This window comes from Pteropus vampyrus, unplaced genomic scaffold, assembly GCF_000151845.1.
Source record: "Pteropus vampyrus isolate Shadow unplaced genomic scaffold, Pvam_2.0 Scaffold97, whole genome shotgun sequence".
Classification (NCBI taxonomy): domain Eukaryota; kingdom Metazoa; phylum Chordata; class Mammalia; order Chiroptera; family Pteropodidae; genus Pteropus; species Pteropus vampyrus.
The window spans coordinates 4,812,095-4,822,653 of NW_011888878.1; the positions used below are offsets into that span (position 1 = coordinate 4,812,095).

Below are 10,559 nucleotides of genomic sequence, written 5' to 3' on the forward strand. Positions count from 1 at the left end.
AACAATATCTTGTTCCCACACAAGTCTGTGAAACATCTATCACATGAGCTTAAACTTATTATCTTCACTTTGATTTACTTATTTGTATCTTTCATGAAATGGAGTAAGTTAACTCTTAAAACTCTTAATCACAGTGCCCAGCATAACGTAGTTCCCAGCAAATACAATTTCCCTTCTCTTTCATGCCCCAAACCCCACCTGTTTTTAGATATTACCTATAGAATAGTTTATTGCTAGAAAGATAGAGTGGAAAATTGTTAGTTTTATAAATCAACTTACTTAGGAAAATAATCGTAGGCAAAATTATACTATTTTAAAACTTTTAATTCAAAAAATGTGGAGTACAATGCAAATTGTCCTAATTTGGTGTTTATATATTTCCTTTTCCAAATTTATAGTGCTCTCATTCTTGGACACCTCACAAAACTCTGTTATATAAAGGCTAAAAAAATGTAGTTATAAAAGTAAAATAGTGTTGAACTATTATAAAACCTATACAGCTCCAAAAAACAGCTTGACTTTCTTCCGTAAAATCACCATTTTGATTTGGTATATTTGAGTAAAATCTTTATACAAATAAAATCTTTAATTTTATTTGTTTTATTTAATCAAGAATTTAGCTATGAAAAAAAGGAGAAGGATTCATATATTAGACCATTATCAATTAACTCTTCACTGTTGGCTGAAAGCTTAACAACGATAGGTTAGTAGGCATTTGAATAATGATAGTGGAAAAGATTAGAAAAACATAAATCATACTTGCACAGTTACTTGGTGTGAGCTACTTGATCTCCAGTGTTCTAATGCTATAGTGAAAATCTTTTAGCTGTTGAGTGCTCATTATCTTTTGGTTCCACATGCGAACTGGCTCAGCTACATGCTGAGGCTGTGTGACCAATGTGACAGAGAGAAAATATCCTCAGGCTTTACTTCTCTCTGTCACCTCAGCCACATTACCAGATAACTACAATGTTCTGGGTCTCACAGAAACATTTGTGAAATCAGTTTTGTTTAAATGCTTCATCGAAAGTGTCCCCTTCAGAGAGCTTGGACTCAGCTTGCATGCCTGCACTCTATTTTTCCTTAAGGTGGCTGTTTACCCCATGGCCATTCAGACTGTTTGGATTGCCAGCTGAGACTCTCTTCTCCAACTGTGGAAAAAGCACATTATCACATTTATCTGTGAAAAAAGAGATAACTGACTTAAGAATTATGTGCAAACAAGTATTCTCACCTGCTGTAAAACAAACACACAAAAAACTAAGTTTTAAAATGCCTTATTGTTGCCAAAGAGATGAAACTATTCTTTATTGTTTATGGAAAAACTGGAGTCAGTAGAAAAATAAAGTTGATCAAAGGGGGGCCTACATTTTGGGTGGCAGCCCAGAACATCAGAGGAGACACATTTAGAAACACATACAGAAGAAAAATCATCAGCATGAGCAGGTGCTGATTTATCCTGAAGATCATGATGCTTAAACTTTGGATCCCTTTTGTCTCTAATCACTGGAATATGCAGGTCATTCTGGAAGGTTCTAGATAGAGAGAAAAACATGGGAAGCAATCAGGAAGCAATTCTGGGAAATTACCTTGATGGATCTCAGACAAAATGGATCTGAATCTCCAAAGCTCCAGCAATGGATCATTCTAAAAATTTACCTTGGAACGTAATTTTGAATTTGTACTTTAATATTTTTGTTCTAAGAGAACTCTCACCTTAAATTATATCATTTTCAAGCCTCACAGAACTTAGATCTGCCCTGAGCATAGTAATAACTATATTTCTCTACCATATAGAAAAGACTAAAGAAGTTTCATTTCACTTGCTTTGGGCTCCCATCACTAACTTTTTCACTTGGAGAATGGAGTTCATGGTCCAGCTTTGGGGCCTATGACTAGGTATATGGACTTCCTCCACTAATTCACTGGTATTTCTTTATAAAAATTAATAGTAAGTTAAAACTAATCTATAAACTTACTTGAGCTAGTGCAGTTTTCCTTCTTTTTTTCCTCGCAGTCCTAACAATGTCATTAAAAAAAAACAAAACAATTATTTTCACATTTTATTCATATAACAAATGAAATGTGAAATGAGCTTCATAGATGAAAAACACCACTATGGCTACTAAGTTTTACATTGTATAAACCAGAATTGAGCTGCTGCTACACAAAATTAACAATAAAATTTTAGTGTAGATCCTGGCTATAAAGACAATAGCACATCCTTAGTGAAAGAAGGTCATTAGTCCTAGAATGAGATAGAAACATTATATGTTTTATATACCTGTGAACAAAAGAGGATTTGAGCTTATTTCCACACACAATTAGAGCTATATGCCAAATGTTTATTTAAATGTTAAGATTGTCATCCCTTGGAAAAAACAAATTAATTTTTCATAATTATAAAAACAAAGAGTGTTATAATTACGAGTAGTTTTGTGAAATGTTTTATGGAATACATAACACATTATCGCATTTTCCAAGTCATGAAAAATACAAAATAGAAACTAATGAATTTCATAAGATAATGAGGCAAGGGTCAGTTGTCATTTTGCACATTTTTTAAAAAAATTAAAATAAATATGTTTGCTAGAAAATAATTCTAAACAAGAAAGGCCCTGACAATAAAGTAATAATAATAATTTTAAAATGTTTTATTAGAGAGTAATTAACTTCAGTAGGAAAATAAACTTTCACCCTGCAAAGAGAGCAACGAGTGACTATAGAACAGTTATCAAAAACAAACAAAATGACTTACTTTTGTGCAGTCAAGAACAATGTATATTAGCATTTATCTTCCTTGATTTATATGACCACATTCTTTTTATATTAATAAATACCAGAAGATACAAGCAAAATGCAAATAGCATTTCCAGGGTTTTAACTATGGTAACTGGGTTTGCTGAAAGTAATAAAGAGCATGGTCATTTCTCAATAAGGCTATAGGTAATCTACCAGCCCCGTCCATCACAGGGATAAAGTTTATCTTAATAAGAAACTTTAAAATGCATTAACTTAAACATAGGCTATAGCATCTTTATATTTCCTGAAGGTTTTCATTTATGTTCTCTCCATTCTGATTTTATAAAAGAACTTGTGCAAGATGGAGATACAGATTGTAGATAAATCATAAGTTACAAGCTATAATCCTCATTCAGTTATCCAATTAATAGCTGAATTATAGTTTTGCTGAAAAAAATGCTCACATTCACAACCATCTGAACAGCACACAGGCTGGTGCATTGTCTCCAGAGTACCGAGTTTAAAATATATATCAAAAAATGATTATATACTAGTATCTAATACTCACTTTTAAAATGCCAATATCACTGAAATCATTTTCCTAATACATGAATATACTGAAGGAAAATGTATTATGTTCCTTGAGGAATTCAGGTCATCAACCTGGTAGCACATAAGAGGCAGGAAAAAAAAAAAAAAAAACCCTTCGAAGTTTGGATCTTTTTTTAATAAAGTCTTCCCTACCTCAATTTATCGTTTAAAATGGTTTTGCTTTCTTTTAGTACTTTTTCTTTGTTAGAGGCAGTGGGGGGATTGGGGGCGGGAGGAGGGAGATGGAAGCAGCTCCCCTTTGATTTCAAAATAGGTGCATTTACTTATTTTGCTAAAGAAAGTAATGCAGTTATTTCTACTTCACTAGAAACAGAACTAATTATTTGGTTTTTATATTGATAGACATTTAATGTCTGTTGTTACATGTTCACCCTCTTGACCACATGCCCACTATCCTGACAGGAAACTGGCCACAAGATATAAAAGGGAAGTCAAAGTTTCCTTCATATAATTTATCTTAACATGGGCCAATTCTATCAGCTAATCATTACTTTATTTTTTAAATAAACTTTTATTTTAGTACAATTTTAGATTTATAGAAAATGTCTAAGAAAGTTCAGAGATAGTACACTCATTTTTTCGACATTTCATTAATACATTATAATGAACCAATATTGATATTTTATTATTAACAATATACATACTTTACTCTAATTTCTATATATATATTTTTTAACTTAATGGCATTTTTCTTTTCCAGGATTCAGTCTAGGATACCATTTAGTCATTAAATCTCTTTCAGCTCCTTTTGGTTGTAACAGCTTCTCAGATTATGTTTTGATGACTCTGACAGCTTTGAAGAAGTCAGTTATTTTGTAGAATGTTCCTCAATTATGATTTGTCTGATTTATTTATGTGTTCGTTGTTTTATTATTATTATTTTTACAATTAAACAGACAGTCATTATGGATTTTGGAGATGAAGATCACAGAAGTAAAGTGCCATTTATTATACTATAACAATAAGATTTCATACTATCAATATGACATCGCTATTGACCTTGATAACCTACATTAATTTTGCTACATTTTTTCCATTCTTGGTTCTATCAGTTAATAGTGAGTGTTAATAACAGCAAAGTGAAAACTATTCACTTAGGTTTGTTATAGTTCTTGAAATCTTAAATTCAATCAGTTGTTTTTCAAATATTTTAAATAATATTCAAAAGAGAATCTTTTTTTTTTTTTTAATTTGAGCCAAACAAATTTTTGAAAATAACCTGGACACTTGGACACTTTAGAATTTTCAGGATCATCCTCATTGATTTCTTTTCCTGCGTGTGTACGTGTGCATGTTTTCTTCTCTAGGAAAAAAAATACACGAGTACACATACAATAAAATTTCCAGTTGTATTAAAGTGGTGATTGTTAAATTAAGTAAATAAAAAAGACCAAAAGAAGTCATAGAAGAGTTTTAAAAAATAATAATAATCATGGGGTAGGGAAAAACATTAAAAAGACCTATTTTAGAATCAATAAATAAAGCAATTATAAGTTTATTTAAATGTAAAAACTTCTGAAAACCAAAAAGAAAAAAAAACTATAAAGAAAGTTAAAAATCAAATGATAGACTGGGAAAAATATTTACAGTGTGTATAAAATATTAATAATTGGAATATTTTAAAGTATTTTTACTCATTAAAAAAGACAAAATCTCACTAGGAAAATGAAGAAAGGATACATTCAAAGACAACTACCAGATGACAAAATATACATGACTAATACACATACGTAAAAGTATTTACTCATAATATAAAAAATGAAAATTAGACTATGAGTGAGATACAATTTCCACCCATTAGACTGAGAAAAATGTGCTGCATCCAGCAAGTGATAAATCCTGCCACAACCAATGCAGCTCTGGAAAATAAACCTGAGTGGGAACGGTGGGATATTGAGAAAAGAAAGAAGACAGAAAGTTGGAATCAGGAGGTCCACTATCCACTGAAGATGGAGTAGTGGCCCAGTTTTATTTTTGCAAGTTGCTTTTATACAAGAGCATACAATTGCTAACTAAAATAAGATTATTCCCACCCAACCTACACACTCTGCTATAATCTTTTGCATTTCCGTCTGCTCGAGGCTATGAGCATACTTCCCTGCCTCGGAGCAACACTGCCTTGTTCTTCAATCAGTTTGATCATTTCATACTTCCCCATCCTTAGGAAGATTCATAGAGGTGAGGCAACCCTTGATTGACCTCACAGATTGCAAGGACCTTGTCAGCTTGCAACCTGTTCTCCACAAAAATGTAAATATCAAGTGAAGAAGCTATTATTTTAAAAATAAAAATTAATTCAGCTGTATATTTTGATATGAAGAATTATCATCTATATTATCTTTGATATTTCTTATCATTTTTACTATTTCAATTTTATTTCTTTTATGACTGATTATTTATGAGTCTATTAATTTCATATTAGATAAGGTTTCTCTTACTTTGTTTTAGAAGAGTCAGCTTTTAAGAATTTATTTTTAGTTCTTTATTGTGAGTACATATATAGATTAGATTACATATTAGATATATGTAATATTCTTTATTTTTGTAAAGGATAAATATACTTTCAATGTTTTTAAACATTTTTGTATGTCTTTCTATTTAGATTGATATTACATATGCATACATTTATAATCAATTTTTTTACTATATCGTTGAGTTGTTCTATGTTTTTATCTATTTTTTCTTATGACATTTACCTAATCCTAAAGAAGGAAGGTATTTAAATTCCATTTATTTATTTAAGTCATCTTGCATTTCTAATAGTTTTTGCTTTGAGTATAATGAGCTGCTATATAGTTTAATGAGCTGCTATATAGTTTGATGAACAGTTTTTGACTGTAATCTTTCCTCTTTTACCCTGGACTAGTTCATTCAATTCTGCTCCTCAATATTTTTATTGCTATTAACCTAAATTTCCACTTTTTGTTGTATTAATATTGCTACTTTCTTTCTACTTCCTTAGACTAGTTTCTCTTTGACCATCTCTCTTCATTTTCAACATTTTTCAACATGTCACTTAAGAGTGTTTCTTTTAAATGGACAGTAGCTAGGGTTGAGGTTTTACCGTAATCTTATTGTCTCTGTCTTCTAAAAAAAAAATCTCTTAGTATGTGCATATTTAGCGTAAAAACTTCCTTATCTGATCTTGCTATTTTCATCTTATTTAATTTTTACAATGTATTTTACTTCATTTTCCATCTTTATTTTTGCATGTGTGTAGATGCTTATGATATTTTACTTCTTGTTAATTTTGGTATTCTCGTATAGAGTTATTTTTCCTTATCCAAAATTCATATAATTTTTTCATCTAAAGACTCTGTTTCCTTACCGCTTAGACTTCTCCTCATAAGATGAAATCTTTAGGATACATTTTCCCTACTCTCCCCACATCCCAGGTTTTCCTGAAATAATTTAAGACTTTTAGTTCATAAACAATTCTACAAAAAAATTCTTAAAAATATATCCTGTTGTTTTCATATCTATGATATAATTCACAAAACTATGATTTCTGATTTTGGATTTATCAACTGAAAAGGTGGTGGAATGTAGACCACTGAGATAAAAGCATTGCAATGTAAGGATCCAATATCCTTTTAAGGTATCATTTATCTGTCATGGTGGGGAAAAAAAAAAAAAACAACAACGATATTTGAGGCTATGCATGGATTCTGAGAATACATCACCAAGAACCACCTCTAAGTAAAATATTAGAGAAAAGATCCTACAAGACAAATGAATCAGAAGAAGTACTTCTGATAGTTGAAGTGACAAGAAAACTATGGTGAGCAATGATCTCGCAATGACATGATCCAACATAGATTTAAAAGGATCACTCTTGTCTAGAGTAAAAACTGGGGCAAAGACAGAAACAGGAAGACTGAGGCTATGGAATAATTCAAGTGAGAGATGACAGTGGCTTATACAAGTGTGGTGGCAGAAGAAAGACCGAGAAGTAATCTGGATATAATTCGAAGAGAGAGCTAAAAGAGATTCCTGACAGATTGAATCTGTGATGTGAGAAAAAGAGAGGAGCTATAGATAAATCCAAGGTTTGGGGCCTGAGTCACTAAGATAGAAAAACTGTAGGAAAAACAAGTTTGCGATGGGGCTAGGGAATCAGGATTTTAGTTTGAGACACATTGTGTTTGAGACTTTTTAAATTTTGTGAATAAGTGTTTTTAATAACTGCAAGAATTCCTTGATACTCTGAACTGTTTAATGCTGTGTTAGAATATAGCTTAATACCTCAGAAATCACATGTAAGAATTATTGTCCAGGAAAATTTCAGAGTGGTTACTTAACAGTTACTTTCTACTGTTCTTTTGTAGTAGATACTAAATCACCACAAGATACATACTCTATGGTCTCATGACAAAGCTAGAAAATATTTCACTCTTTCAACATTTTTTCTTTTAATTTTGCATAGTTGTCAGCAAAAAAGAGTCTCACTTTTATTATGATTAGGCATTATAACAATATATTTCATCATATTTTCAAATTACATCAGATTCATAGTGTCACTTATAGAAGTTCTGTCTCACCTTAATTTTCATCAGTGTCTCATCTCGAGCTTTATGAAAAGAATGGCCACCATGATGTGCTCTTCTCTGAAAGCTTTTCCCCTAAATATAATTTCCATTTTTTTTTTTTTGAAATGTTTTCAGGTTGTTGCAGGGAAGAGGCAGCCAGACTCTTGTTCAGGAAAATCAGCATTTTCTAAATAATCCCAGAAAAAAAACACAATCTTGGAAGCAAGATGGAAGATTCCCCTCATCCAAAATGAATACTGCTATAGTGAGAGGGACAATTTCTGAAATTTACAGGCAGAGAAACATTAGCCTCTTTGGAGGCTTCAATTCATCAGGGCAATCTTATGTCGCGTCCTACAAAGGGCCCATAAATTTCAGTGATAATCACTTCCAGCCAACCTAAAATCATTGGCATCCGAATGACTGACAAGAGCAGTGAAAACTCTTCAAACCAAAGACAATCCCTTGAATCATTAATTTGAGTATTATTTTGTTACTTATCATGGCTCACTACATATTCACTACAGAGTATTGTTAATTCTTAGAAATACAAGGAATACTAATAGTGCTATTACTTACATAGATAGCTACTGTTTGTTGAGCATGCATTAACTGACAGAAACTGTAATAAATGCTTTATTTTTATTTCATTCAATTTAAAACTACTCTATGGGACAGAATTTTTATTCCCACATTTTGGAAATAAAATAAAACTTAGAAGAGAAAGTCATGGTAGATCTGGGACAAAGTCAGGTTTATCTGATTCTAGACACAATACTCTTAAACACTACACAATGCTGTCTACTGTTTGTTGTGCTGAAGCTGATGATATTTAAACTTAACAAAGTAGATGTTATTATTTCCATTTGACAAATTTGAAGTCTTTGCCTTGAGGAGATTAAAAATTTAAGATAGTAAGTTGCAGAACTAGGATTCAAACACAGTGTCTGTATTCTTTTTTACTTTGTTGTGCTGCTGAACCTTCCAATATTTTCAGAAAATCTTATAAAATCAATTCATAAGAAATGTAATAAATCAAAGCAAAAGCCACCCTAGGAAGCAGGGTGGTTGCCAGTATACAAGTTGGCCACCATGAAAAATCTTGGTGCTGTTAATACTTCAAACCCAACTATGTAGCTCCCATGGCAGCCAAGCCCTAATGATGGTAGCAGATGTATTGGGTTATTATAAATTGGCACTATGAGATGTTTTAATCATGCAACAAGCTCCTCTTGCTCTGACTTGTTGCTCACCAAGCAACATTCTGATTTTAATTTGATTTCTCGTGTGGCTTTACTATGAAAATACTGATTCCTCTGGTCTCTTTGACAATTGTATTTTTCATTTTAATTTAACTACTCAGCAACTTGGTAAACAGATAAGTTTCCTTGTGAATTTGGTAATTTAAGTCTTCTACAGTCAGTAACTAATTAACCAACTGCTGGAGATATACTCTAGTGATCAGACGCTGAAATACAGGGACTTCACAAAAGCAATGCCATCTTGTAATTCATTGTAAGGAGGCCACCCCCAAGGCATACTGTTTGTGAAGCTACTAACTCATTGTGATCCCAAAACTATAGCAAAGACAAATAAGTGGCTCATTTTGATCACTATGACTGTACATACATGAGTAAATATACCTCCTTTTTAAGTAGTTTTTTAATAACTTTATTGAAATATAATAAACAATGAGTTGCTCATATTTACAGTATGCAATTCAATGAGTATTTGTCATATAGTAATATATTAGTTTCAGTTGTACAGCATAGTGATTAGAGATCTATATAACTCACAAAGTGATCACCCTACTAAATCTAGTATTCTTCCCCCTTACATATTTATTACAATATTATTAATTATATTTCTTATGCTATATTTTATATCTCCATGACTATTTTGTAACTATCCTTTTATACTTCTTAACTCCTTTGCCCTTTTTTACCAACCTCCCCTCCAAACTCCTCTCTCATTTAGTAGCCCTCAAAATATTCTCTATATCTATGAGTTTGTCTCCAGTTTGGTTGTCATTGTTGTTTATTTTGTTCTTTAGATTCCACATGTATGTGAAATCAAGTGGCATTTGTCTTTATTTGACTTACTCCATTCACCACAATATCCTCTAGGTCCATCATGCAATATCTTTTTCCATCCCTTTACTTTTATTTATTTATTTATTTCATTTTATTTTTTAAAGCCAATAGCACCTGGTATTCTTAGGTGGTCTCCCAATCAAGTACTAACCAGGTCCGACCCTGCTTAGCTTCCGAGATCAGACAAGATCCGGCATGTTCAGGGTGGCATGGCCATAGACTCCTTCCCCTTACTTTTAGTCTGTGTGTGTCTTTTAATCTGAAGTGAGTCTCTCGTAGGCAGCACATGTAAGGGTCTTGTTTTCTTATCTATTCAGCCACTCTATCTTTTGGTTGGAGCACTTAATTCTTTTTCATTTGAGGTACCTATTGATAGATATATAGTTATTGCCACTCTTTATTCACGTTTTTGATAGAATTCTTTCTTCTTCTTAAAGAAGTCCCTCCAACATTTCCTGTAATACTGGCTTGGTGATAATGAACTCCTCTAGCTTTTTCTTGTCTGGGAAGATCTTTATTTGTTCTTCAACTCTGAATGATAGCTTTGCTGGATAAAGTAACCTTGGTTATAGATCCTGGGTTT

The 10,559-nt window shown here is 31.9% G+C and overlaps 1 pseudogene; it reads right to left on the reverse strand.

Annotated features, from left to right (window-relative positions):
* Window positions 1-10,078: 10,078 nt before the first annotated feature.
* LOC111742595 lies at window positions 10,079-10,197 on the reverse strand (annotated as a pseudogene).
* Window positions 10,198-10,559: the final 362 nt, after the last annotated feature.